The sequence below is a fragment of the Pseudopipra pipra genome, chromosome 7, assembly GCF_036250125.1.
Source record: "Pseudopipra pipra isolate bDixPip1 chromosome 7, bDixPip1.hap1, whole genome shotgun sequence".
Lineage (NCBI taxonomy): Eukaryota > Metazoa > Chordata > Aves > Passeriformes > Pipridae > Pseudopipra > Pseudopipra pipra.
Window position 1 is genome coordinate 20,510,043 of NC_087555.1, and position 26,461 is coordinate 20,536,503.

General features: G+C 36.6%; 1 long non-coding RNA gene across 1 annotated transcript in view; it reads left to right on the forward strand.

Annotated features, from left to right (window-relative positions):
- Positions 1–26,461, forward strand: part of LOC135417206 (uncharacterized) — an 85,822-nt gene that overhangs the window by 19,931 nt on the left and 39,430 nt on the right. Inside the window, exon 5 of the long non-coding RNA XR_010431962.1 lies at positions 616–709. This is a non-coding gene — a long non-coding RNA (uncharacterized LOC135417206). The remainder of the gene's footprint in view (positions 1–615; positions 710–26,461) is intronic.

The window sequence follows — 26,461 nt, forward strand, 5'->3', positions numbered from 1 at the left end:
TTATTAAAAAGACGGGATGTTGAGGCTGACTCCAGAGATAGGAAACCAGAATCACTAGACATTGGCAGCCCAGATCTCCCTGTGCTTCCTATGTGTATTTCAACGATAGTAGAAACTGCATTTTCCCTGCAATGTTAGCATTGCCCTCAGAGTGATAGCAGTGTTCTGCTCTGTGCATGGTGGCAGCATGTACTACAGTGGCCAGGCTCTTCTCTACAGTAAAGAAGTTCTATTTTCTGGTCAACAGAAGGGGAAATGCATTTCTTGTTGTTTCATAAGCAGAAAATCCCACTCTTAGATCATCGAGGGTAGATTCAGGAGATAGTTCCAGTTTCCTGGCTAGGAATCAGCCTAACCACTGCAGGTGTGCTGGGTGATTTGGCCTGTGTCTGATCCTGACCATTGTCTCTGGCTCTGTCCTGAAGTTGCTACTTTACATCCTGGCTCTTGGTGCAATTGCTCATGCCAGCCTTACCACAGTGCTAGTTTCCAGCTCGCTTTCCCTTGCAGAGCAGCTGCCCCTTGATGCTCTGTGCATGTCTTTTGCTCTTTCTTCTCCCCTACCCTTTTTCCCTACTCCTTCTTAACTCCTTCACTTTCTCTTCTGCTTAACAGAGAAGGATGTTAAGCTTATTGAACGTGAAGGGACTCTGTTGGTGGAGAAATAGTACCTGAAATGGCTGCTTGCCACACGAGGATACAGAAGAGTGTAAGTTTCAGTTTAAAAGAACAGGAGTGGAATGTATTTTCTAATGATTTCTGTCTGCTTTCTTTCTGTATGTGTAGTTCTTGATAAACATTTAGGTAGAACTCTGGGGTATGGCAAACAGTTTATGATTTTTTTGTCATATGGCAGTAGGAATAAAGCACACTTACAAGTGGATCTTCACCTGAAACATCAGAGTTTTCCAGGGACCCAGTTTAGGTAAGGGCTGATCCTTCACATACACTTGGAAAACACTAAAGTCTCAATTCTTATTGCTGTACTTATGAAGTACACCAGTGGGTATGAACTAGGAGTGGGCAGAACCGAGAAGCCTAGTTCCAGATTTGCTTATAAAAGTGTATTAGTAATACCTTTAGGCAAGTAATTTATAAACAGTAACTCAGAAATTAAATCAGTATCTAAATAAGTCTTGCTGAAATTAGCATTTGCTTATATGGATTATCATGCAGATAATGGGGGGCACAAACATACTCTCTCTACATAGGAATAATTGTTGCTATATTTATTTTTCCATGTGCAATTATTAAAGTCAGAAAGCATTGATCTTTTCGTCTCTTAGCCTGTGCTGACAGTGAAGATGTTCTGGACATCCATGATGTGATTCTCTTAGAACTAGCTTAGCTACCAGCACAGTGAGATTAATCTGCATGAAATGTTTAGTTGCTACAAGCAGATCTCATCTTCTAATGTAGCATGCTCCAGAGGAAATGTGCTTTAATTCGTCCTCTGTAGAATAGGAATAACATTCATTCCCAATCACATGTTGGAAGTGGCACTGTGAGAATTAACCAGTCAATGTTTCTACAATACTCTGCTGCAGAGGGGGATGTTATTGGCTGGTAGGTGTGATTCCGAGCTATGACTAACAGCAAAGCACCGTTGTTATTCCCACTTTGCCATTAGGGACGAATAAATTATTTTAACATGTTCTCCACCCACAGAAATTTCTCAGTATCTTTTAATTTGCATAGCGTTTTACAAACAGCTTTTTAGGAAAATCAAGAGCATTGAGGAAAAAGAAACTTGGTGCAAAAGAATCATATTGTGTTGCTGCCACACCCAATCGAAATTATAAGTCAGAAAGTAATGTAGCTGTTAAAGAATTAAAAATGAAGGTAAGCATCTATTTGAGGGATGCACTACAGACCAAAATTATTATGCGTAAGTGCCAGTCTCTGAGACAAGCAGCGTTCCAGCAGAAAGAAAGGGAACAGTTCAGCATGGAGAGACAAAATCTGAGAGAAGATGTAAAGGTTATTAAAGCTAGCTAGAGAAAATATTCTCCAAGTTTGCCTGCTTTGTTTGAGCTTAAAGTTCAAATGTGATGATTTAGGGGGGCACCTAATCTCTTTTCCTTATTAATATTTGTCCTTTGAATGAATATAACTTGAAAAGTCACAGTAATTAAGACCTTCTGTATTAATTCCAATATTTAATTTTCATATTCTTGGAATTCAAAGAGCTTGGAAAATCTTGGAAACTGCAGAGGAAAGGAGATTGAGCAAAAAGTAGAATTCCTCATAACTAATGAGCAAAGACTGAGCCAAAAAAAGAATCTTTGAGCTTTGCAGTCCTATTTGATTCCCAGACTAGTTTTATGCCAACCCACTATAGCTCAGAGCAGTCTTGGAGATATTCTAAAGTCATCCAACACCCCCTAAATAGCAGCCTTTCATGAGAGAAGAGAAAGTCCAGCAGTGCCCCTTGTGCTTCCTGTACAGGGGCTGGGGCCTGGTGTAGAAGTGCCACCTTTGTGTCTGCCAGAGGGACTCTGTACCAATTCTGCAATCACAGGGAATTCTTGGCTGGGGAAGTCTGGTTGGTTTTTGGTCTCCATGTGGCCAAAGGGATTCAGACAAACTGGAGGGACTAAACATCTCAGTCTAGTATATGTATTCCATGCATTTGGTGCTGTCTTGTTTGGAAATAAATCCAGGCATGTACAGAGAGGAGCTGATCCAACATTACTTTATTGCCAGAGCTCCAGCAGCTTGCTTAATACTGTGTAATATTTTATGAGTTACCGACAAATTCATTGGTGGGGTTGTCAGGCTAACCATATGGTTGGCTTTAGAGGAACGTACCAGTTTATTTGTTGGATCAAATTTTTGATTGATTAAGACATTTTCAGTTAGCTGACCTTCAAGTTTGGTTACTAGAGCAGCCTCCAGACTTGCAGTGACAAACACCTGAATCGAACTTAAGTTCAGCAATTTACCTGAAAAGTGTGAAGTGAACAGCTATATTAGATCATTGTGGAGATTTTACTCATCTCCCTGGTGAATATTCCAAGTGGGACAATACTGTGTTGTATTTCAGAGATGTTAGAGACTTGGCTTCAGGTTTAACATGCTTTTCTTTACCGTATTTCTGTGGTAGTACATAAGAGGACATAATTCATGCAGTGTGTCAAAACATAATGGATTTATTTTGACTTTCTGATGTAACGCCTCTGTAGCTCCTCCAATTTACCAGCATTAGTGTTCTGACTACCAATTTAGATTCCTAGTTGGAAAAGAGGATCAAAGAGCCTATACCACAGCTTTTCTTTTTGGTCCCTACCCATTCTGGCACTCAGACTGAAAGTGAAAATGGGAGTAGTGAAGACCTTGCCCTTGTTCTGTGGTTTCACTTTTACCATCCCTCTTCTCTCCTCTCTGGTGTGTTTTGTAGACACCTGAGGGCTGCCGCAAGTTGTATTACTTTTCCCTCTCCTTTTGGACCCCAAAAGAGAGAGGACACCATTTGTCTGGTGGTTACCAAGATGCATTTTTGCATGATTTGAGACCATTGTGCTATCTGATATAAATGGCCTGACTGAACCTGTTCTCCAGCCATCTGAGCAAGGCTTTGTATTTCATGATTTTATTAGCAGCAGCAGCTTTTCCATCAGTTATGATGTTCTGTAAACTCAGTGCCAATTTGCCTTCATGTCATCTGACAAAATGTGCACATAGCATAGGATTCCACTGTATTTAAGGATTTTTTGAGTTCCAGTATTGATTTATTGTAGGTAGGTACCACTTCAATATCAAAAGAATCATAATGAAACTTAAAGGTATTATTACAAGATTTGGTGGGAACGGTCTTGGACAGCTGAGGTGTATTTCAGATAAAAGGTGATTTGAGTTGGCTACAGTAGAGATGCTGTTAGAATCTAGTAAAGTAGAAAATACTATTAATATGAGTGAACTGTTACTTCCTTTTGGCAATTCAAACACATCAGTAATGTGTATTGTGAAGTTAGATACTACATCACTTGCCAAGTGTCACTTGGCACTCTTGGAAATACTTGGAGATCTGCTGATTTATTAATACATTGTCTGCTGCTTTTTATGTGATCAGTTGCCTGCTCTCCTTGAATGTCTAACAGCCTTCTGGGAATTAATGCTGTATTTCTACTCATGCTAATCAAAAGTTGATATACAAAGTATTTCTGCTGTCAAAGGAGCTATAGGGAACAAGAAACACTGAACATGATGATCTGCCTGTGAATCAGCTTTATACCATCTCCCTTTTTGTTTGTTCCTCTTTTTTTTCTCCCTCTATAACAGTAATCATCAAAAAGAAATTTTTCAATTGATTATTATTTTAAAGCCGAAACAGGAAGTAAATATGCATTTTGAAAGCAAGAACAAAAGGCACCTGTCTCTAATTCATCATCTAAAATTTTGACACTTTCTGGTTAGGGCACTTTCTTATAGGCAGATAGCAGACTGCAGTGATTTTGTCTGTGGAGAATTCATTCCTAATTCCCTTCTTCATAATGCTACTCAGTTAAGCCCAATTATTGCTTTTGAGACATTTTGTTCATGTAGTAATTAGCAAGTGCATTCTGAAATAATGATAATTTTTCTAGTTGCCACTCTTTTTTTCTACAGTGCACTAAAGATACCCTTTCACAAACAATTTTAGTCAACCTCACAGTCAGTAACTATTCAAAATACTAGTTCTGTTTCTACTTTGGTGTTGTCTTAGTGGCATTAGCTTTTCTCTGCAAAGAGTCATTAAATTTATTAAAAATGTTCTATTTTATGCTGATCAAAACTGATATAACAGTAAAAATATAATTTCTTTTAATAGTGAAATAGTAAAATAGTTATATTACTGTGAATTTTTCCTAATGTTAATTATGCAGAAGCAGGTTCAGCATAACATGGATCATGTCTGTTGTTTCTCTTGCGTTTTAACATCAGTTTTTAAAGCCTTATGGCCCCTTAAATTAGACAGTATTCTTTTTTCTTTTTTTCCCTAGCACTATTCAGTGTTTGACATTGGCTTAGTGATAAACCTATCACTTATGTACATTTACAAGCACTGGTCTATTACAACCCAATCCTACCAGGTGTTTTGTATTTTGGACTTATTTAGCCATACCTATGGAATATTTAAAATGCTAGTTCCCTACATGAAGGTGCAATTTTAAAAACAGCTAACAAAATGTACTATTTCCTCCTCTTTATGTTGTATTTTTTGGGGTTTCTTTTGGTCACTGCACAAAACAAAAGTTCTGTCTAAAAACTAAACTTTGACACTGGCTAGAGATTGCCTTCAAATTCCAATGTTAGATTTTAACCCAAATATTATGACATATGACTCAGAAAATTATTTGAAAATATAGTTAAGAAGTTGAACATAAATGCTTAACTAAATGGGTTCAGTTCTTGCAGAGATTATTTTTTAAAATACCTTTGAAGATTGTTTTTTTTCTTCTCTCCATTCTTCCTTAGCCATCTTTAGGCCACCAATTGAAGAAGAAAAATAAACTTGACAGACTTGTCATTTGATTCACAGAATCACGGAATCAGATAGGTTGGAAAAGACCTCTCAGATAATTGAGTCCAACCTTTGACCTAACATGAGGACAGTTCTAGGATTTGTCCATATTCTGGGTCTCTCCTACTCTCTTCTTTGGCAAACAGTAGTTTTTTGTGGCTTTTTCACTATTACTTTACTCACTGGATGTTGGGAATGCATATAAAGCATGTTGTGCATGAAGTAAGAAGGTGTTCAATGATTACCTTGTGCAACATTTCTAATACTCATTTTCTGTTTCAAGGGCTGAACTTAAAATAGTTCCATCTTGGTCTGATGATCTTCACAAGTTACAACTAAATATGATGTATCTGGCCTTTGAAAGTATAGTTATTTTTGTATTTCTGTCACCTGGTCAGTATTTTTGGTTCAGTTACGATGCAGTCAACTTTCTCTTGGTAAATAAATGTAGAAGAGTATCTCATTTGTGAAACTTTTAGCTTCCTTTGTCAGTTATGACCAGTTAGGGAGCCTACAGTACAGGGGTATCATTAGCTTTGACAGATACAGAATTAGACTTTGATGTATTATCTTATTTGTATTTATTGGTCAGTAATAAATTTGGACAATAAATCAGAAAAGGTTTCTGAATGTTGTAGAATAGGCTAAGAAGATGAGGAGACTTCAACATCTTGTGTCAGGACAGAGCTTGCTAAAATGATGAAAGAGATTAGGTTTAGGAGGGAAGGGCTCATGAAGCTGAAAACTAAACTCGTACCTAGATCTCACAATTACTAATAGTATAGTTATCTCACAAATACTAATAGTGTGGTGTGTATGTTGTAGACCTATCCTGTTTGTACTTGATTTTAACTATAGTAGACCTATCCTGCTTGTACTTGATTTTAACTATATGACTAATTCTCCTATAGAACTATTTTTATATTTAAAAAGTAAGCACACAATTATTTTATTATGTCTTTCCACCTCAGAGAAAGACAGCTGGGCACTGTGGAGCATCGCATTCATAGTGGAGTGTGTGCAACCCAGCTGATTTTAGAAGCATTTGGCTAATGCTTGGATGTTAGTAATTAAGGCAATGTAAGGCCAGTGATGAAGAGCAGCCTAACAGAAACTTGCAATGACATATATTAATTACTTGCAAAATAAATGTTTGAACAAAAACTGTACTGAATGGAAGGAAATAGCTACTTGCTAAGTTCAAAACAAATGAGTTCACAGATTTAAAAGACAGAAAAAAGTCAGCAGCTTTTAAAAAGAATCAGAAAGTTGAAACACTGATACACCTAAGAGATAGGTATAAATGTTTAAACGGAACCACTACAAAGAAATGAAACATTTTTACATCATGAAGCAGAAGTAGTTCTGTGAGTAATGGAGTTTGCAGCACATACCTTTGCAACAGAAGTCCTCCACTGACATCATACTCATTGAAACAATAGTTGTCACATAATGAAATGACATAAAATGATACCAAAAAAAGGATTTACGGGAAAAATACACAAAATTCAGTTACAATGCATTTTAGTTCCTATACAACATATACGCTTATGGAAAAACATTTTCTTTATTTGGTGTAGACAGCAACTGTAAAATGGAATGCATCAAAAGATCATTGAGTTTTCTCTTCTAATTAATCTAGAAATCAGGGAGACCTTCAAACTAAATTTTCAAGGGACCATGAGCTCCTGACACAAAGAGAAAGTAATGGTTGTAATTGTTGCTTCTGTTGAATCTCTAGCAATTAATTTTATCTTCTTGAGATATACTTCTGTATATATAATGCAAATTTCAGTAAAATAAGTACATCAGAATATATGTATTGTATCCAAAAATATATATGCTATGTTGGAAATATTCTGCTCTGCAATTTCTCTCTTGTTGAACAAATTCCTGCTCTTTTCTACTTAAATAATACTATATTGGAAGCTGACTTTCATTTCAATGTAATTTTTAGTCATAACAAAGATGGTGTTCAAAAGAACTGTAATTTTCTTTTGAAGTTCTTAATTTTCTTCTTTCTTTCAGAGAGAGTTGAGATATAAAAATAGAAATGCATTTAGTGGTGCAAAATGCCTAGGGGCTTACAGCCTGCAATTTAATGTTTTATTCATAATTTCCCACAATAATTGTAATTACTTGTTGATCTTCATGCAATTCTTTTCAATATTGTTTGGAATTTAAAATTAATTACACAAATTTTTTTTCTGGATTTTCAAGATCAGTGTTCCAGTCATAAATCCAGATATCCATATGCAATTCACAGTGAGCATTTCTTGCAAAGTGCTCAAATACATGAATTATTTAATAATTCAGTTGTTCATCTGTTTCTGTTTGTGAGGACTGCTTCATTTCTGTAGACACAGTAATGTCCTTGATTTGATTTTCGTACATATTAGTCTAACTTAGATACTGGTTTTGTGAGATATCTTAGGTTGAATAACAAACAAAATAATTGTGAAGGCTATAAAGGAGAATCTCCCTTTGCAACTTAACCTGCTCCACAGTACTTAATTTCCACTGAATTTTCCATTGGACAAATCAAATCCTGTTCTGCTGCAGACAGTGAGCCAGTGATGTCTCACGTTCACATGGCACTGCTGTTTTCTCTGTGTCTCTGAAGTGCTCTTATGCTACATTTTCCAGCAGACCTCATAGGGTATTTTAGTCAACCAAATTCTTCCTTGGATCTTTGGAAATGTTAACTGTCTCAATTTTTGACTATTTCTCACAAGAGACCACGACATAGAAATGTGATCACTGCAGTTAATGTACATCAATTCATATCAACTTGATTTCTGTATACTTTTCCTGATACAATTTATTTCCTTTTTCGTCTTGCAGACTGAAATAAATGTCCCATCTGCAGATGTTATTTTTGCGTAACTTTTCTTACATTAGATCTTTGTAATATTCGTTCTGCTCATATTGCTTTTTTACAAGTGTTTTCTTACTCTGTATCTTCTTCTTAAATATTTTATTAACTTCTTCAGGCTGTCAAATTTTAAACATTTCTAGAAGTTTAACATACCACTTGGGCCATGCAGCTATTTGGGAGTTCCCATTTACAACTGGGCAGTAAATGTACTTTCAACTAGACCATCTATTTCAGGGTGTGCTTCTCTGACCTTCAGTTTCCATTTAGCAGTACTTGAATTCCACCACGGGAACTCGTTAGTACACATCTGTTCTTTGGTAAGGATAGTAGTCAAACCACCTCATCAAGCAAGGTATAATATTCTCTTTTATTTAAGTATAACGTATGCTTTGTGCTGCAGGCAATACCAGTTAATCAATTACACTGAGTACATATCTAATTGTGCATCTTTATGTTAGGTGAACAGTCAAGAACTGTCATGTTTAGTTTGGCCTCTCATGTTTATTGAAAAGAATAATGATAACGTTTTAGGAACAAAATTGAAGATTTTATTGCAGAAATTTTCTCTAGTTGCTAATAAGCAACACCAAAGTTACCTGTTGCATCTTCTAGAAAATTCAGCTCCTTAAAAGCAATGAACTGAACTGTTGAGAAGCACAAAATGTGTACAACCTGATAAGAAATGTATTTTCTTTGTCAGATATATATGCATATTTAGTTGCAATGCAACTACCTTAGCTATAGAACATGGTTACTTTAATGCTAAAAGCAAAGTCATTGTGGAAAAATAACACTTTCAAAAGAGTGATTATTTCCATTCAAGACTGGTCAATCTTAACAGCATGCCCATGAAATTTATGACTGTTTCTGCTCTGATCTAGCTTTGCTAATACACTCATTTCTGCGCTCACTTGCCATCCATCCTATTTCTATTTGTCTACTTAGCCATCCATTTCATCTGGGCAGAACTGCAGACAAGCAGCTCTGCTGGGCAGGCTGCCTTACCTGCCATTTCTTTAGTAGCCTAAGACCAAGAATCCTTGGTGAAGCATAATTGTAAGATATTCTATGTCACTGTCAGCAGTTATATTTTACAACTTTCATTAACTGAATATCTGAATATGTTGAAATAACAATATGAAAGGAAAGTATTAAATATTGAATAATGACACTAAAAAAATCAATATAATTTCTTTTTTGTTGATCTAAGCAGCAAAATTTCCTTGGGGTTGTTGGGTGATAACCTTTCAAGGACACAAAATTAGGAATGTGTTTCTTTGTCATGGGCAAGATTCCATATGTACAATGAAAGAACATCGAGACTTAGTTTCCTCCTAGATCTACAACTGAATGAGGATTCAGAGAAGGGACCTCTGGATGATGACATAACATTCACATCACAGAAAGACTGGTATGAAAAAAACTTACATAGCTAAAGAGTGTTATATTTAGGCAGGGTCAGATACTTGGGATATTAACATTCCCTTTCCCTCCTTTTAAACAGGGAAAGCAGAATTATTTGGGTAAACAGAATACATTGTTAGCAGTCAGCCTGACTTCTGCAGGCAAGTCTTATGTTTGACATTCTAGCTGGTTTTTTATGGCTATGCAGTTGAGCATCTTCACTGAACTATTCTTAGAGTTGGAGATTTCAAGGAAAAACAATGGTGGCAATTTTCTGTGATGTCTTGTATAAGACAAAACATACTTTCTACATGAACACAACTAAACTGCAGTCAAAAAAGTTGTAATTACTTAGAATAGTTCTGTTTATCTTAACATTGAAATGAAGTAGTCTTATTTACATCCCTATGAATTCATGTATGAAATATGAACAACTACACAAAACTTGTCAGAAAGGTGCTTTGGCAGAATTTACCTGAAAGAGCTAAATTATCTGGGCTGTATCAGTTGGAGGTAAACTGCAATGGCAGAAATAACAGTCTAAGGATAAGAAGAAATTGCTACAATATTGTATGTGACACAATAAGTAGAGATGGGATTATTATTATTTATTATACAAGTGTTTGGGTTTTTCCCTTTCTCCTTTTTTTTCCCTTTCTCCTTTTTTTTCCCCTTTCTCCTTTTTCCCCCTTCCCACCTCTTTTCCAAATGTGATAATAGTGGTTTCACATTACTGAGATGTTGAGGATGCTAAAGCTGAGGTGGCTCAGTGATTATCATTTCTTTGATTAAAGTGTGACTTTTTTAATTGTTATGTTTATAGTATTATTTTAGCTCTGTACTAAGTATACAATTCTCATATTTCTGCCATTCCTGAATGGAGAAAATTAAGACAGAAGAATAACCTGTCATTCTGTGTCATGCAGTGAATTGTATCCTGGATTTTGGGGTTTCAAGTAAACAGTTGGGTGTTAATCTTGTTTTGTCATAGCCAATTCCTGTCTCATAACTGGAGGTCAGAAAGTGATGTTAAATATCTTCCCTATCAGGAAAACACATTAGTTAATCTAATAAGCCTTCTGCTACAAATACTTTTTGCAAAACCAGTTATGAAATCTAAGGCTAACCAGAGCCATATAATCTGCATTCAGTGTGAAATTTAATCTAATCAATGATCTATTCTTTCCCTGAAAAAATGATCAGGGAACATGTGAACCCATAACTCCTTCCTGAATTAGATGCTCAGTCATAGAATGCATTTCAAAGTACCTTTAGCAATTGAATAATAGTGAACACATGGTAAAATGAAACTAATCATAACAAGAGTAACTGCTGAAAATAGAGATTGGCAGATAATTTGAAAATGACACTAAAACAAAAATAAAATACATCTTAAAGCATCAGCAAGAGAACTTTAGTTCATGTAAAATAGAATTTGCTCCATTTTCCATAGAGAGCCATAAAAATAAAGTTGAAATCTGTGACATATTTCATTAAAATGCAGCATATGCCTCCTAAATTAAATTTTGGTACAGGAAAAACGTCATTGTGAGCTTTATATGTAAAATTTTACTCTTAACTCATTTCTAACAGCAGAGCTATAAGGCATTCTAATAACGGATTCTTCATCTTAGCAGTGCAGCTTTCAAAACGGACAAAATTCACAATACTACCTAATTTTTTAATTAATGCAAGGTCTTTGTGTTGTCTTTTGCACAAATGCTTCCAGAAAATAAAGTAATTCTGTAAAGTAAGATGGTGTGCAAAGTCTTTTGAGTGTTTACATGGTAGAGTAATATAAATTTCTGCTCCTACTTTAGATTCTTTTTGATAAAGTCCCAAGTGCTGAGACAGATGTGTGAGGGCTGTTTGCTCTCTCATATGTTATATTCGTACCACAAATATATTGAATATGTTTGTGATGGTTTTTTTGCCATCTGTTTTATTGGGGAGGGACAGAACAGTAACTAGCAAATGTAAGATAGAATCCAGTTATCTTTCTACTCAGGAGAGGCACTTACCCTGCCAATGTGAAACCACAGGTGCCAAGGCAGATTCTGTTTGTATTCCTGGCAAAATCTGTAAGTTCTCATATCTGCAGTGGTGGTGCATTTTGATAATGAGAGGTGCTCTAACTTTCTTGTTCTGTTCAGATTCCTAAAGCATAGGGAGTGTTTTATTTTTCTTCCAGACTGTGTGTCACCTACAGCTTGCAAAGGTCAACATTTGGATGTTTAGGAATGAATTCAGAGTTTGTAGCCTAGCTGGAGAATAAAAGGATTATCATTGGCTCATTTCTTCCTTTTTCTCTTGGAGGCTGCTCTTAGAGAATGTATAGTAGCTGCATTGTCCCTGCACTTTTCTGAAATATACCAAACACTTTAAAGAGCATGTGACCTTAAGGATCTATGCAGAAAGAAGCCTGTCTAAAGCTCTGTACTGCATGCTGATGATTTTTTGGGTTTGGGGGTTTTTTTGCATTAAAACTAATTTTAAGGATTACTTGCTAGAACTAGAAATCAAAAATTGCCATCGAAATTGAAGTCCTTAAGCCTTTCTGCATGGTTTTCTTTGTACGAAAGTGGCCCAGGGAGGTATAGTACAGAAAGCATTTCCCTTCCTGTTACTAAAAATTTAAAAAAAAAAAAAATTAAAAAAATTATAAAGAGAGAGAGAAAACAGCAGAGAGAAAAAACCCCAATGAACATGTATGAAATGCACATCACTAGACATAAGGGGTGTGCTGATTGAAATACAAGTGATGCAGAAGGGCTAATCAGTCCTTTGTGGCATTTGTAGGGTGCTTCCTGTGAAGGGAAGAAATTACTACGCATGGTATACAAATCCTATAGTATATAATCCAACTTAATTGTCTACCATGCATCAGTGCAAGTCTGACATTGAATTTCATTTCATTCACAACCAGATTTGATAATTCATTCAACATATATTATTACATAGGTAACTAAGCAGAGCTAAAGTTAGGACAGGATTGCTATTTTTATAGAATATAAGAATTATTTAAGGGGTTTACCACAGAATATAGTATATTCAGAGAACAATTTATTTAGGAGGAACCAAGTGATTGCTAGATCTCAGTTCTAATCACAGCTGAAGAGTACTAGAACAAGGTGCATAAAACAGATGCTGTTACCCTTTCACTTTCATCTTCTTTGGTTTTGGGCTGTGTCATCTTCCATGTCACAGCATAAATTGGAGTCACTGTAAGGCAGATAAATTACATGATTTGGGGCCTGCACAAAAGATTCAAGATCACTGTAGAGACCCATCAGGCCTGAAGTCCTTCCCAGGTTCCCTCTAAGCTGTTCAGCAATTAGTTGGCACCAATATATGCAGACTATCTAGTTACCAAGGATTATCATGCTAATGGTGATCTTTACATGTTAGCGTATTTTTTCCCCTTGATGGAATATACACATCTGTAATATATCAGCAAATGTGTCATGTTTTTGTTTGCGCTTTTTTGGTGGTTTTTTTTGGGGGGTTTTTTTGGGTTTTTTTTGTCGTCGTTCTTTATTTTCTTGAATAATATAGCTATTTGATGAAGTTTGTTGTTGTGAGCCAGTGGGGTCTTCTTAGATGATTAAGTAATAATTTTTAATAGTATTTACGTATTTTTCATAAATTAGGAAATAATAAACCCATGAAACTACAATTTCAGAAAAGAGTTATTTGTTAAAAAATACTGTTTTCACTAGATTTTGTCTACAAAGCAGAAAAAGAAACAAATTTTCAAATCCTAAAAGATTTGAGACTGATTGAGAACAACATATAGAACAAACCTCTATGTGTACTTTGGGTTTAGTTTATCAAATCACAGCATAACTTTAAATGGAAACAAAGAGGTCTCACGTATTTTGCTGGCAGATAACACACTTATAATCTTAAGTAACACATTACTTACAAAAAATAGTTCTACACACACACACATATAAATAAAATACACAACTACTTATAATCTGTTGCAGAACAATTACTAAAACTTCAGTGTGTTCAACTGGAGAGGAAGGTGGTGATACACGGTTAGTGCTATTTAAAATAACAGCCTAACAATTGTGGCTGTTACAAGTGTAGCTTTTCCCATCTTCATACACAATATTAGCAGTTGTATTCACAGGCTTTAGAAGGTTGAACTTAATAGTAGAGCTAGATCCTCATGTATGGGAAGGACAGTATACTCCCTTGGAGGATGTTGATATAATATGCAGTAGTTCAATAAGTCTTATTTCCTTTTAAATTCAGTAGGTAGTCATAAAACTGTGGTTTTTTGTTAAAAAGTATACTTTTCCAGGGACATGTAAATAGACAACATACACTGAGGTAGTTGCAGTTGAGTATAATGAAGGTTTGGCAAGGTCATGAGGTCTTAGGAATCCAGGCAAGGCTCAAGGCATGGCTCTTGTTTGAAATCTACAGATTAAGAGGCAGCTCATAAATTGTTAGAATAACTATGGCTTTCACTACAATTAAATGTAACTATTCTTTTTGTTACTGTTTTGCAAAAGAACTGACCCAGAATTTGAAAGCTCATCTGTAAGTATTATTTGCTAGTTTTTCTGTGAAAACATGAGGATGGATTACTCTTCCCCATAAAACCTAATTTAGTATAGATGGAGTCTTGTGACCACATGCTCTCTGTCCTTCCTGGTCTGGTTGGCTTGCCTAGAAGCTGATCTGCATTGTAGCTAATCAAGATGCTTCGCTTCACCTCCCTTTTGTCAGCAGACAAAAGCTCATGTCAGGAAAGCTTTCAGAGGTAATCAATCCAGAAAAATAGATCAGCAAAAGGAAAACACGGTGAATAAATATTTCATTGCACTATGTAAGCCTGTTGTTTTAAATAGCAAAACAAACAGGCTGTTTTCTTTACATATTTTAATTATTCATTATTTTGTATACAGACAATATGTATGTGTTCATATGCAAGTATCATTCCAACATTTGGGATGATTACTGCAGTGTTTGAAAGCACATAAGTTCCTTGAACCTCATCATGTTTTGGTAACTGATTCCCAGAATGCAGTGATATGTCATCTCAGTGTATTAATGCTCTCACTAGAGCATCCTTTCCCACTAATATTATTATGGCTACAGAAATTTGTCCCATTTACTGAATTCAGATGTGGCCATGGGCTTGGCAACAGGGGTTATACAATCCTGACATCCTAAGTAATACGGTAGATGTTTGAAACAACTTTTTCTCTGGTTTACACTACTAGGAATATCATTCTCAAATTGGGAATCAACAGTGAACGTGCACATGTGCCTTATATTTAGCATAGATGTTTCTGTGGCCTGTAGGAGACTATTGTGTGGGTATGCAACTAAGAGGAACATTTATTTCCCAAGAATTTAAAAGCAAAGTGTCACACAGTAAGTGACTTCTTGGCAGTGTAATCTGATTATGACAGTAGCAACTATGGGAAAGTAAAAATGGAATCAAAGTGATTATTAAAGCCTGTGGAATAATGGCTTGTGTTTATTATCTAATTGTTCAATAAGAGTAGAATCAGACCTTCTAATTGTAAAAAGACAGGAGCTCTGAGTTGAGACTTTTTTTTCCTTCCTAAAGGAAAACATAAGGTAGATGCACACATTCTCCTTTTCCACATTTTTGTCAGATGTGTTGAATATTTTTTTGATGTTCCTTCAAGCAAGCCACTAGGCATAAATAAATTCACAGTGAACTGCATGCTTTCTTTTCACGAATCTTGAGTAAGAATAATTGAAATGAGTAGCCATGTACTCACACAATGTACAGTTAGATCCCCACAGGCAGCATTTGTGACCGAATAGATGCACAATTGTATATACTGTGGTCATATACGGTGACAGTTTTGACTTGTCCTCCTCATAGAGCAGAATTGCAGCTATGATTCCTTTCAAAGGTTATACCAGTTCTTTAAATTATAAACATTACATTTTAATGTAAATACTCTGGTGGCTGTAAAATATATTGCTGTTTTCTCTTTTGTATATTGTATCATTACTTTAAACTAAGATTTTTACATTTTGCATAAAATTTTAATGAAATAATGAAACTAACTATTTTCATTGAGTTTGATCTTTGAGCAGTTATTCGCTTTTACTTCCATTCACTGGTCATAATTTTAAGATTTCTTCCTGTGCTCTTTCCCAATCTTGTTGTGAGTTATTTTTTGATTATTACTAAGTGAAGGAGAGGTAGTTCTAATTTTTGTTTTCAGAAAAAGATTCAACCACTTGAGCTTTCTGTTTCAATGCTCATTTCATGTCTCTCTTGATCATTTTTTATTATAGCTATGGTAATTCCAAGCAGACTAGAAGTATGTACAAACTCATTTGAATTACAAAATTGACTGCAGCTGTGAAACTGTACTGTAAAAAGACATAATTTAGAGATTGAAAATTTTTTCTGGAACTATATTTCCATAAATGTTGCTTTGTTTCTAACAGACATCTTGTAGAAACTCCTATAGAATACCCATTTAAGTGTGACAGCTGCAGTTCCTTTCCAAACATGAAAATTCATTTAATTGTAACTGAGTTACAACCAGTTGATGACTGGTCACCAGTGGTGTTCCCAGAGCTCAGTACTGGGGCCAGTCTTGTTTAATGTCTTTATCAATGATCTGGACAAGGGGACTGAGGGCACCCTCGGTTTGCAGACAGCACCAGGTTGGGAAGGAATGTAGATTTGCTAGAGGATAGGAAGGCTCTGCAGAGGGATCTGGACAGGCTGGATTGATGAGACAATTGCCTGAGGTTCAGCAATGTGAAATGCTGGGTCCTGCACTTGGGTCACAACAATCTCAAGCAGTGCTACAGGCTGGGAAAAGAATGGCTGGAAAGCTGCTTGTCAGAAAAGGACTGGGGGGTGCTGGTCAGCAGCTGGATGAACATGAGCCAGCCTGTGCCCAGGTGGACAAGAAGGCCCATGGCATCCTGGCTTGTATCAGAAATACTGTTGCGAGCAGGACCAGGAAAGAGATTGTCTCTTTGTATTTGGTATTGGTGAGGCTGCACCTTCTGTGTCCGATTCTGGGTTCCTCAGTACAAGAAAGACATTGAGGTGCTGGAGCGTGTCCATAGAATGGCAACAAGGCTGGTGGAGTGTCTGGAGCACAAGTCCTGTGAGGAGTGGCTGAGGGAGCTGGGTTTGTTTAGCCTGGAGTAAAGGAAACACAAGGACAACCTTATTTTTCCCTACAAATACCTGAAAGGAGGTTGTAGCCAGGTAGGGGGTCAGTATCTTCTCCAAGTAACAAGCAATAGGAATAAGAGGAAATGGACTTAAACTGTGCCAGGGGAAGTTTAGATTGGATCTTGGGAAAAATTTCTTCATGGAAAGGGTTGTCAAGCATTGGAAAAGGCTGCCCAGGGAACCGGTGGAGTCACCATCCCTGGAGATGTTTAAAAGACATTGCACTTCAGGATATGATTTAATGGTGAACTTAGCAGTGCTGGGTTAACAGTTGGACTGGATGATCTTAGATGTCTTTTCCAACCTAAATTATTCTGTGATTCTATTCAGTTGCTTATTTGGAAAGTCCATTAGTATTTAGAAAGCAGGATTTCTTTTTAGTTTAAAGGTGAGGATGATAGAAAGAAAAACATCTCCATTCTATATTTCTAGAAAAAGATGAGATGGCTCTTACCTCTGTACCAAATGGCACAACTGAACTTTAAATAAATCCTCCATGATCTTTTAACAGCTCAAACTCTTAATTGATGGCTGTGTTTTGATGAGAGGTAGAGATAAATCTTCTACACTGAAATATTCAAAGGAAAATTTTATCTTCTACTGAAATTAAAGTGTTTATATTTTCAGTAGCTATGAAGGACTCAGCTTTTGCTCTGCAGTGTTCAAGTCCATCTGGTTTTATGCTGTATGGTTTTAAGATTTCTGATCAAAGGATAGTATTGACCTTGGATCATGACAAAGGTGGTGTATGAAGGATATTGTATATATGACTGTGGTATTTGTGCTTAAAGGTGAAGAATACTACCTTCTCTAAATATGTGTGATAAAAACCTCAGGCTTTTCTTGTTGCTTACCAACAAGAAAATACATGCTTGACTCATGTATTCTTGTCATGCATTACAAGTATGTTCTCCCTGGCACTTTAGAAACATTTGCTTTCTGAGTGGATGGAAGTAGGATTTTATGGTCATTTGAGTTCTCCAAACACTTTTATTTTTATGTGTCTTAGTCACACAAGAAGAGCCATTCTGTTCAATAACACCCTATTTCTGGCTTCATCTGCTTTCATTGTACTAACTCCTCTTGTAATGTGAGTTGTGATGTACATCCAGTGGTTCTAAGAAAGCGTTTTCCTCCTTTTACAGCATAAGAGGTTTTTGGTGTCACATGTGACTTGATTCCTCACAGAAATTCAGCAGATTCTACTTTGGCAGAAGATGTCAGAGCAGATAGTTTCAGCATGGTTTGAATTTCAGCAAGGACAAATTCTTTGCAGTTAAAACAGTCTAATACATAGTGTTCATTTATATTACTATAAATTCACACTATTTTATTACTGCTAAGTTTCAACACGTTTGATGGGATTTGACTATTGAGAACACCAAGGGACCAACTTGATGGATGAATTTTTGAAATTTCCCCCAGATCAAAAAAAGTCTAGCAACCTAATTGGTACTTTTTCTAAGCTATATTGCTAAAATATACATGCAACTTCAATATGCATACCATCAAACACTTGAATTCTTTCACATTTGAAACACGTTATATTCTGTTTGCCTTATCATCCATTTTGAATGAACTTCCTTCCAATATGTCTGACTGTCTTCCCAGACTCAGAAAATATTTATTAAATCCTTCAAACCATCTTCTACTACATCCCCTCATTTTGGCTTGCCTCACGAACAATATATCATACCATAAATTCAGTTTTTAGCTACTACCTCTACAGCGTGTTTCTTTTATTATACTGAGGGCCATCATATTTTTATACACAAACTATTTTTTGAGCCAGTGACTATTCAGGGATAGTTTATACTCCCACTAACAGTCCTGTTGCATTGTGCAAGGATTTGTATGTGAGCAGCATGCCTAAAAATGACTGAAATGTGTCGAGCAGTGGAAATTTTTATTTTTCCCTCCTTTTTAATATCATCATAAGGTTTTACTGCAATAGTACAGGGATGTGTGTTGCACTCTTTTCTACCTTGCCTCTACAGGAAACTATTTCTTCTTCCATACTGGCATTCACAGTGTAGCGAGTTGTTGATGAGAGACACTCACGAGGAGTTTGGTGAGCTTGCAATGTTGTAAATAGTGCTGGATGCTTATGAGCATTCAGTGAGCGTTGTAGGACCTGCACCTATATTCCACTGCTATAACTCATGGCACTCTTATCAAGAATACTTGACAGTTACATTTGGTTAGGGAGAAATGAAGAGCACTTGAAGGCCAAGGACTTTGTCTGTGAAGTTGGGAAAACAACCTGGCTGGTGCTTTGCATCTGGGGATTCTTTCATGACTTCTGCGAGGACGATGGTGAGACTGTTCATAGTAATTGGAAACCAGAGATTTTTAGTGAACAGAGTGGCTTGCATTTAGCCTCCATGAGGTGGAACTGAGAGCTTAAGGATCACATATCCCCTATTCCTTTACTCATGACTATCTGTTAGTTCCCCAACAATTTTATGCTGTGCCTGAGGGCTTTGATCTATGCTGATGTGGACCTTGTATGTTACTTCAGGGGCAATATGTTTTTCACTATTCTTGCAGATGGTATGAAAACGGGGAGAGTGACTGATACACCTGAAGGATGTGCCGCCATTCAGTGGGACCTTGATAGGCTGGAGAGTTGGGCAGAGAGAAACCTAATGAGATTCAGCAAAGGCAAGCGTAGGGTCCTGCACCTGGGGAGGAATAACCTCAAATATCAGCACAGGTTGGGGGCCGACCTACTAGAGAGCAGTGCTGCTGAGAAGGACCTGGCAGTCTTGGGGGATGGAAAGTTGTCCATGAGCCAGCAGTGTGCCCTTGTGGCCAGGAGGGCCAGTGGTATCCTGGGGTGCATTGGAGGAGTGTGGCCAGCAGGTCAAGTGAGGGGATCCTGCCCCTCTACTCGGCCCTAGTGAGGCCACATCTGGAGTGTTGTGTTCAATTCTGGTCTCCACAGTTCAAGTTCTGGTCTCCACAGTTCAAGAAAGACAAGGAGCTACTGGAGAAGGCCCAGTGGAGGGCCACAAAGATGATCAGGGGTGTGGAGCATCTCTCTTATGAGAAGAGACTGTGGGAGCTGGGCCTGTTTTGTCTTGAGAAGAGTAGACCAAGATGGGATCTCGTTAGTGCAAATAAATGTCTCAAAGGTGACTGTCAAGGGTGCCAGACACTTTTCAGTGGTGCCCAGTGACAGGATGAGGAGCAATGGCCATAAACTAAAACATGAGAAGTTCCACCTCAGCATGAGGAAGAACTTCTTTACATTGAGGGTGGCAGAGCACTGGAACAGGCTGCCCAGGGATGTCGTGGAGTCTCCCTCTCTGGAAACATTCAAAATCCACCTGGACTTGTTCCTATGTAACCTGCTCTAGGTAACTCTGCCTTGGGAGCGGGAGGCTGGACTAGATGATCTCCAGAGGTTCCTTTTAACCCTAACAATTCTGTGATTCTTGGAAAACACCGACTACATCAATGTAAATAGTGTATTAGCCCACTGGATTTACTCAGCCTGACCTTATCATATCAATACCTGTATTGACTATCCTCCTCTGTTCTCATGCTCCCCCTTTTACTTCCAATTGTAGCCTGGTGAATTGGCTATATAGAAAGTCTTTGATTAAAGCAGCTGAGATATTGCATACAAACTATCACTCTTGCCCTGAAGGTAAACTTACACATTATTCCCACTTGAAAAAAAATTGTCTCTGAGAATAACCAGGAAGGGTTAAGGAAAGTGAAAGAGACTTATTGTCAGTGGATTTTCCAAATGATGTAAGATGATTATGGGCTTCCGAGATTTGCACTAATTAGAATCTTTATGTGAGTAAACGATAAAATGAAAATGTTTCTGAACTCCCAATTATTTATAGAGAAAAAACTGTATTCTGTTTTCTCTTAGAATATGTCTAGCCTTAACATGACAAATGATGCAGCTCACAATTTTCTTATGACACTCTCTGATCCAGTTAGAATCTCTTCAGAGAACATTAATACATTTATCCAATACTGAGGGGGGGAAAAAGGATGTAGAAACCTCAGCCAGAAATTGATATCCATGGTTAAATGATGGGATTTGTTCTGCTAACCAAAAGGCACATATCCATTCAAAATTCTCTACTTAGTGACCGTGGGACACAAGGAGCCCGTGTCCTAACTCAGGTACAGAAAGTGAATTGTTCCCAGGAGTGAGGAGGCGTTGACTTAACTTTGTGATTCAGTTACTGAGTTGTGATGATCGATTAGAGTCTTAGACAATGTATTGTCTGAACAAGGACTTTATGCAGTTTATCATTTGTGGACAGGCCTCATTTGAGATCAGGTCTCCAAATTCAAGAGGATTTAATTGCCTGGTGTAGTTAGGTGTTTTCAGAACTTTGGTAGACATCTCTGTGCATCTTAAAATAGATAAATACCTTTGTAGTGTTGTCTAAAGAAGCGTATGTGACGCTAGATGGAGTTGAGGGCAGAACTGGAAACGGATCCAAGATCATTCAAGGTCCAGTCCAGCACATCTGCACAAATCATCCTTCCTCTTGAAATTTATTCAACTGTGTCACAATTCTGTGCTCAATTCATTAATTTTTAAAAACAGATACTGTATACCTTAGAGTGAATTTAAGATTTAATATCTTATAATTTATTGATCACATTGAGATCTTCATTAAAAACACTGGATTGCCCTGAGTGTGCCCTTAAACTTACTTGAAACCAATATGTTTTAATAACTTGGCATAGTTGCTTCCGTTTTCTCCAGTGACAGACCAATTTTATATTCAGTAGGTCTACAGTATTATTCAAACAGCTCTGCACTCCACTGACAACACTTGTAAACAAAACAGTACAGGAGAGAGCATTTCTTCAGACAAGACAGTCTATGACAATAGTAATAATTTTCAACAAATGCACATTCTCAGGAAGAGCAGATATCCACAGAGGACATCTAAGTGTTTTTTTTTTTTAAATCTGAACACATTCTGTTTTTACAAATGGTGCAGTGTTTCACTTGCCATTTTCATGCCTTCAGGTTTAATTAGAATGCCCCTGGCAGTACTTTCAGTATTTTAAATCTCCTTAAAGAATCTAAATATACAAAAAAGTATAGTTTACATTAATATAGTTTTCTCAGGAAAAGCCTTCTGTTTAGAGAAAATTAGGCATAATCAGGTACTGACTGTAGACAAGACATGATAAGTGTTTCTGAAACTGCAATAAGCATTGAAGATTCAATTATTGTGATATTAGGAATCTGAAAGCTAGGTATAAACAAAGAACTTCTGTTGTCAGGGTCAGGTGATAGCCCAGATTCTATTTTTATTAATTAGTCAGTCTGAATGCCTAAAGCAAGAATAAAAACATTGTGTCCCTACAGAATTAAAATTTCCAGACTGAGCTCTCAGGGCAATGTTTCAGTCCTGTTGCTCCAGGGATAGAGAAAGTATGAGAGCATATTCTCTGGTTCTTAAGAGAAAACCTGTAAATTCCACAGTATTGGAATTACCTTCTTAACAAGTATTAATAAATATCTTAAATAGACTCATGAAATCGAGGGAGGAATCATGTAAAGTTCTGAACTACAGGACATTAAAAGACACCTGAGATTGCGACAAAATTCTCATTTAAAGAAAAACAAACATTGCAAAGGCATCAAATATTGTAAATTTGAGTATGTTTGTAATGAAAACCACAGCTTAATAAAGAGGAAACATCCAACCAGTTATGTGTCATGTCTTTATTTGATATCACATGCATTTGTAGTATACATATTCTAATATCTTTTAGTAAGTCTATATAAATTATATGTTATACTAACATATATTTGGAAGTCTGACGGAGAAGTACTGTAAAATTTTACATATGTACATTTGGAGAGAACTTACTTTAATGGAGTATGGAGGAGTGGATGGAGGATTTCCTTCAACATTAAAAATAATTGTTATTTCACTGTTAATCTCAGGTGGAATTGCATTAAGACTTCATTTGTTATAAATGACCATTCCCTACTCTCAAGTTCCTGGATACTTCTGTGTCACAGGAGGTTATTGCCTGACAATTGCAGAGTTTGAGGCTACTAAGGACCATGTGGAGCTTTTTTCCAACCTTGAAAAATGCTGCTAAGCTTGCTAACATCTCCCTTTTTTTTGGTTTGTTTTGTTTGTTTGTTTGTTTGGGGTTTTTTTGGTGTTTTTTGGTTTGGTTTGGTTTGGTTTGGTTTTCCTTTCCTCCCAGATCCTTGCTTGATTAAGGAGGTGGTTTTATTGCATGAGATTTTGTGGGTAAGTGGAAGTGGGAAGTTCACTTGTGGAAAATGTGAACATCTGAACATTTTCATTCAAAAACCCTCCCTGAAATTTCTTTTGTTGTATGGCTGAACAATAATATTGGTTTGAAAGTGTGTGGGGTTTTTAAACTAATATTTCCTTTTTCCCCCTTCCTGTTTTCAAATACATTCAAAACCTGAGACCAGGAAAAACCTAGATATTTTTAGAGCCAAATTTTTTAATCAAGAGTAGGATGTTCTGGATTTTCAGTGCACTTTAAGAACTTGCAGAAGCACAGACTGCATAGTGCTGAATTTAAGTGTCAGTTCTATTGTCTTCTGATCAATAAGATCCCTTAAAGAATCCAGAGAGACTGACAAAAAAAGAAAAGGAAGTAATTTAGAGAGGAACACTGCAAATGCAGCAGTCGTGATGCTTTGAGTGCAAAGCCTGTGTATTGAGCTGCAGTAAAAGAAATGTAGGCTAACAGCCCAAAAAGGAGTAAAATATATTAAAAAAGTATTTTTCTATTGACTGTGCCATATGCTGTACAAATTAGCAATAAATTGCTTTTTCCAGGAATAGTAAGTATGATATGAAATGGAAAGTAATACTGAATGGTTTGATAGATGTGAAACAAATACTTAGAGTGACAAAGGACACTAATGAAGAGTAGTATACACTGCTGTTTTAATAGCCTGTCACCAAAGGGATATACTAAGGCCATAGGATGTATTTGCTGGTGAATGCTTTCTTTTTTTATTTTTTGGGAAAGAGAATATAGTTGGATGACTCCTGACTAAACTTGTCAGTACTTAACTGTGAGCCTTTTCCATGTATCAGTAGTAAAACTTTCTGTCCTTGACCTTTCTGTATATTTTCCATTTAATCTTTTTTGCAGGAGAAAGGGGTGGGAGGGAGTAACAGGAGAGAACAGAAATGGAAGGGAAGGATAACAGAAAAGGAGGTGGTATATTTAACAGATATTGAGAAAACAGATTTTTTTCCTGTTTCTTCCACTGAATTTAAGCATGACTTTGGGCAAGCGAGGTAATGTTCTGGTTTCCAATATGCTTTAGTCAGTATCTTGAGGATTATTTGTCTCTAGGTACAAGAAGTACAGAAGAGATGTAAATATGTAAAAATTCTTATTTGAAACTGGTTTAAACTAGAGTCTTTCTAATGGCTGCCCTTGTAGATTGAAATGATGAATGGCTGAATGACAGCCTCACTAAGGGTAGTAGCCTGTTTTGAAGTGCTTAAGAGTTTGATTATTTAGTGAGTCACATTTTGAATAGTTACCTTTTTTAGAATTAAAGTATTTTGTTCCATCTTCCATGTTAAAAAAAAGAACCAAAAAACCCTTGATACTATGCAAATACACTTTATGATTCATATCCACAAACGATACCAACAAGATAAAAAAGAAAGACACAATGAGATATGTCAGATAAGATTTTAAAAGCTTTGCCTGTGAGAAAGAACTGAAAATCCTGCACTTGATACCTAATGATAGAATATTATCTCAAGTTTTAGAATTAGTTTTGCAGTATATTTGTGATACTGTTACTAGAAAGCTATGGCTGTTCTTCTTCCCAGGAACTACCATGGTAGTTTTCTCTGTTATGCATATAGGACTGTTCTGAATTTTAAAAGATCTGGATCTGGCTGAGGATGAATAAGCAGCTGTAGGCTGCAAACACTCTGCTTGTGACTTCTACAGGAGGTCACAGCAAAAGAGAATAACTGATCAATCACCCTGTTCCAAACCAGCCACAGGAAATCATTGCTTCTGCTATGCGTGGGCTTGACAGATGTCTATCTGAGCATTGTGTGTTACTGTTCGACAGATGTCTATCTGATCGTTGTGCATTACTGTTCAAACGTCTCTGAAATTTTCAAGATAAAGACCTAAGAAACAAAATAAAATATGTGTGAAAGTGACACTGTTTTTTAAGATATAAAATAGAAAGTGACATGAGACAAGAGCACCCAAGATGCTTTTTTTTTCGTGAAGGTTTGACTTTTCCGCTTGTTAATATTTCAACCCGTTACCCACAAAGCAACAGAATGAGACACTGCTTGATGTTGGCTACACAGAACAAACTTTGTAAGCAAAGCACAGCAGCCAAGATCCTTATCTGACTTTACAGGACACAAACCTCATTTTTAAAGAACTGGCTCTGTAGTCTATCTACAGATAGTCTGTCAAAAGATTGAAATGGATCAGCTGCTGGTTTCAGATACTTCTTTCCATGCTCTAATAAATTGTGTGGCTGCTGTTCAGAACCTTTATGCAACCAAACATAATTTTCTAAGTGTAGGTGGAAGACTGGTCTTGATGTGCAGGATAGTGCAGGATAGTTCTGACTTTTGTAATAACAATAACTGTGGTATCTGAGCGACGTTATGCAACAGTCCTTGTGACCTTAAAGCCCCTAGATTTGCTGTTGTGACACTTAGCTTCCCAAGATCCCTTTACAATGGTAGGTGAAAATCTCCATTTTGCATCCTAGAAAACTCAATACACAGGAGACCTAAAAAAATGTCTTAGTGTTTTCCCTTGACAGTGGAAAAAACTGAAATACTTTTTTTCCTACGTCAAACAGTTTATAGTTTAAACTCAAAATACAAACACCTGTTAATGACTGTGAAGGAACTACTGTAACTCAAAGGTTAAATTTCTGTAACTTGAAAGAAAATGCTGTAAGTCATTGGGCCCACAGAAGCTAGCAAGGTGATTATCTGTGTGTTTGCTCTTGCCCTTATTCTCTATGGGGTTTATTTGGCTAAATTCATAAAGGAAAAAATTGATTCAGGATACATTTCTTTAAAATGTCATGGAACAACTATGAATTCACATGTACTTTCAGTAGTCTTTCTGTCCTCTTGGCCAGTGGGCTTAAAATGAGTGAGATGGAAAGAAATAACTGTATTTTTTCTTTTGCAGTCTCCAGTGTGAATTTTTTGCAGAGGGAATCAGATGAGTAATTTCAGTCTAAATTGCAAGGCATATATTAAAACATTATATTACTCTTGATATTAGTAGGCCTAATGGGCATGTATAATTTTTCTCCTTAATGTGTATATTTTTGGAGACATTTGATCCCTTCTTTCCCACTCTCCCCTCTTAGATACCCCTTGGAACAGATTAGGGCTATATTAAGAATTTGAATGAATTCTTGTTTGCCTTCCCTAAAAGACCTACAGGTTTTTACATTATT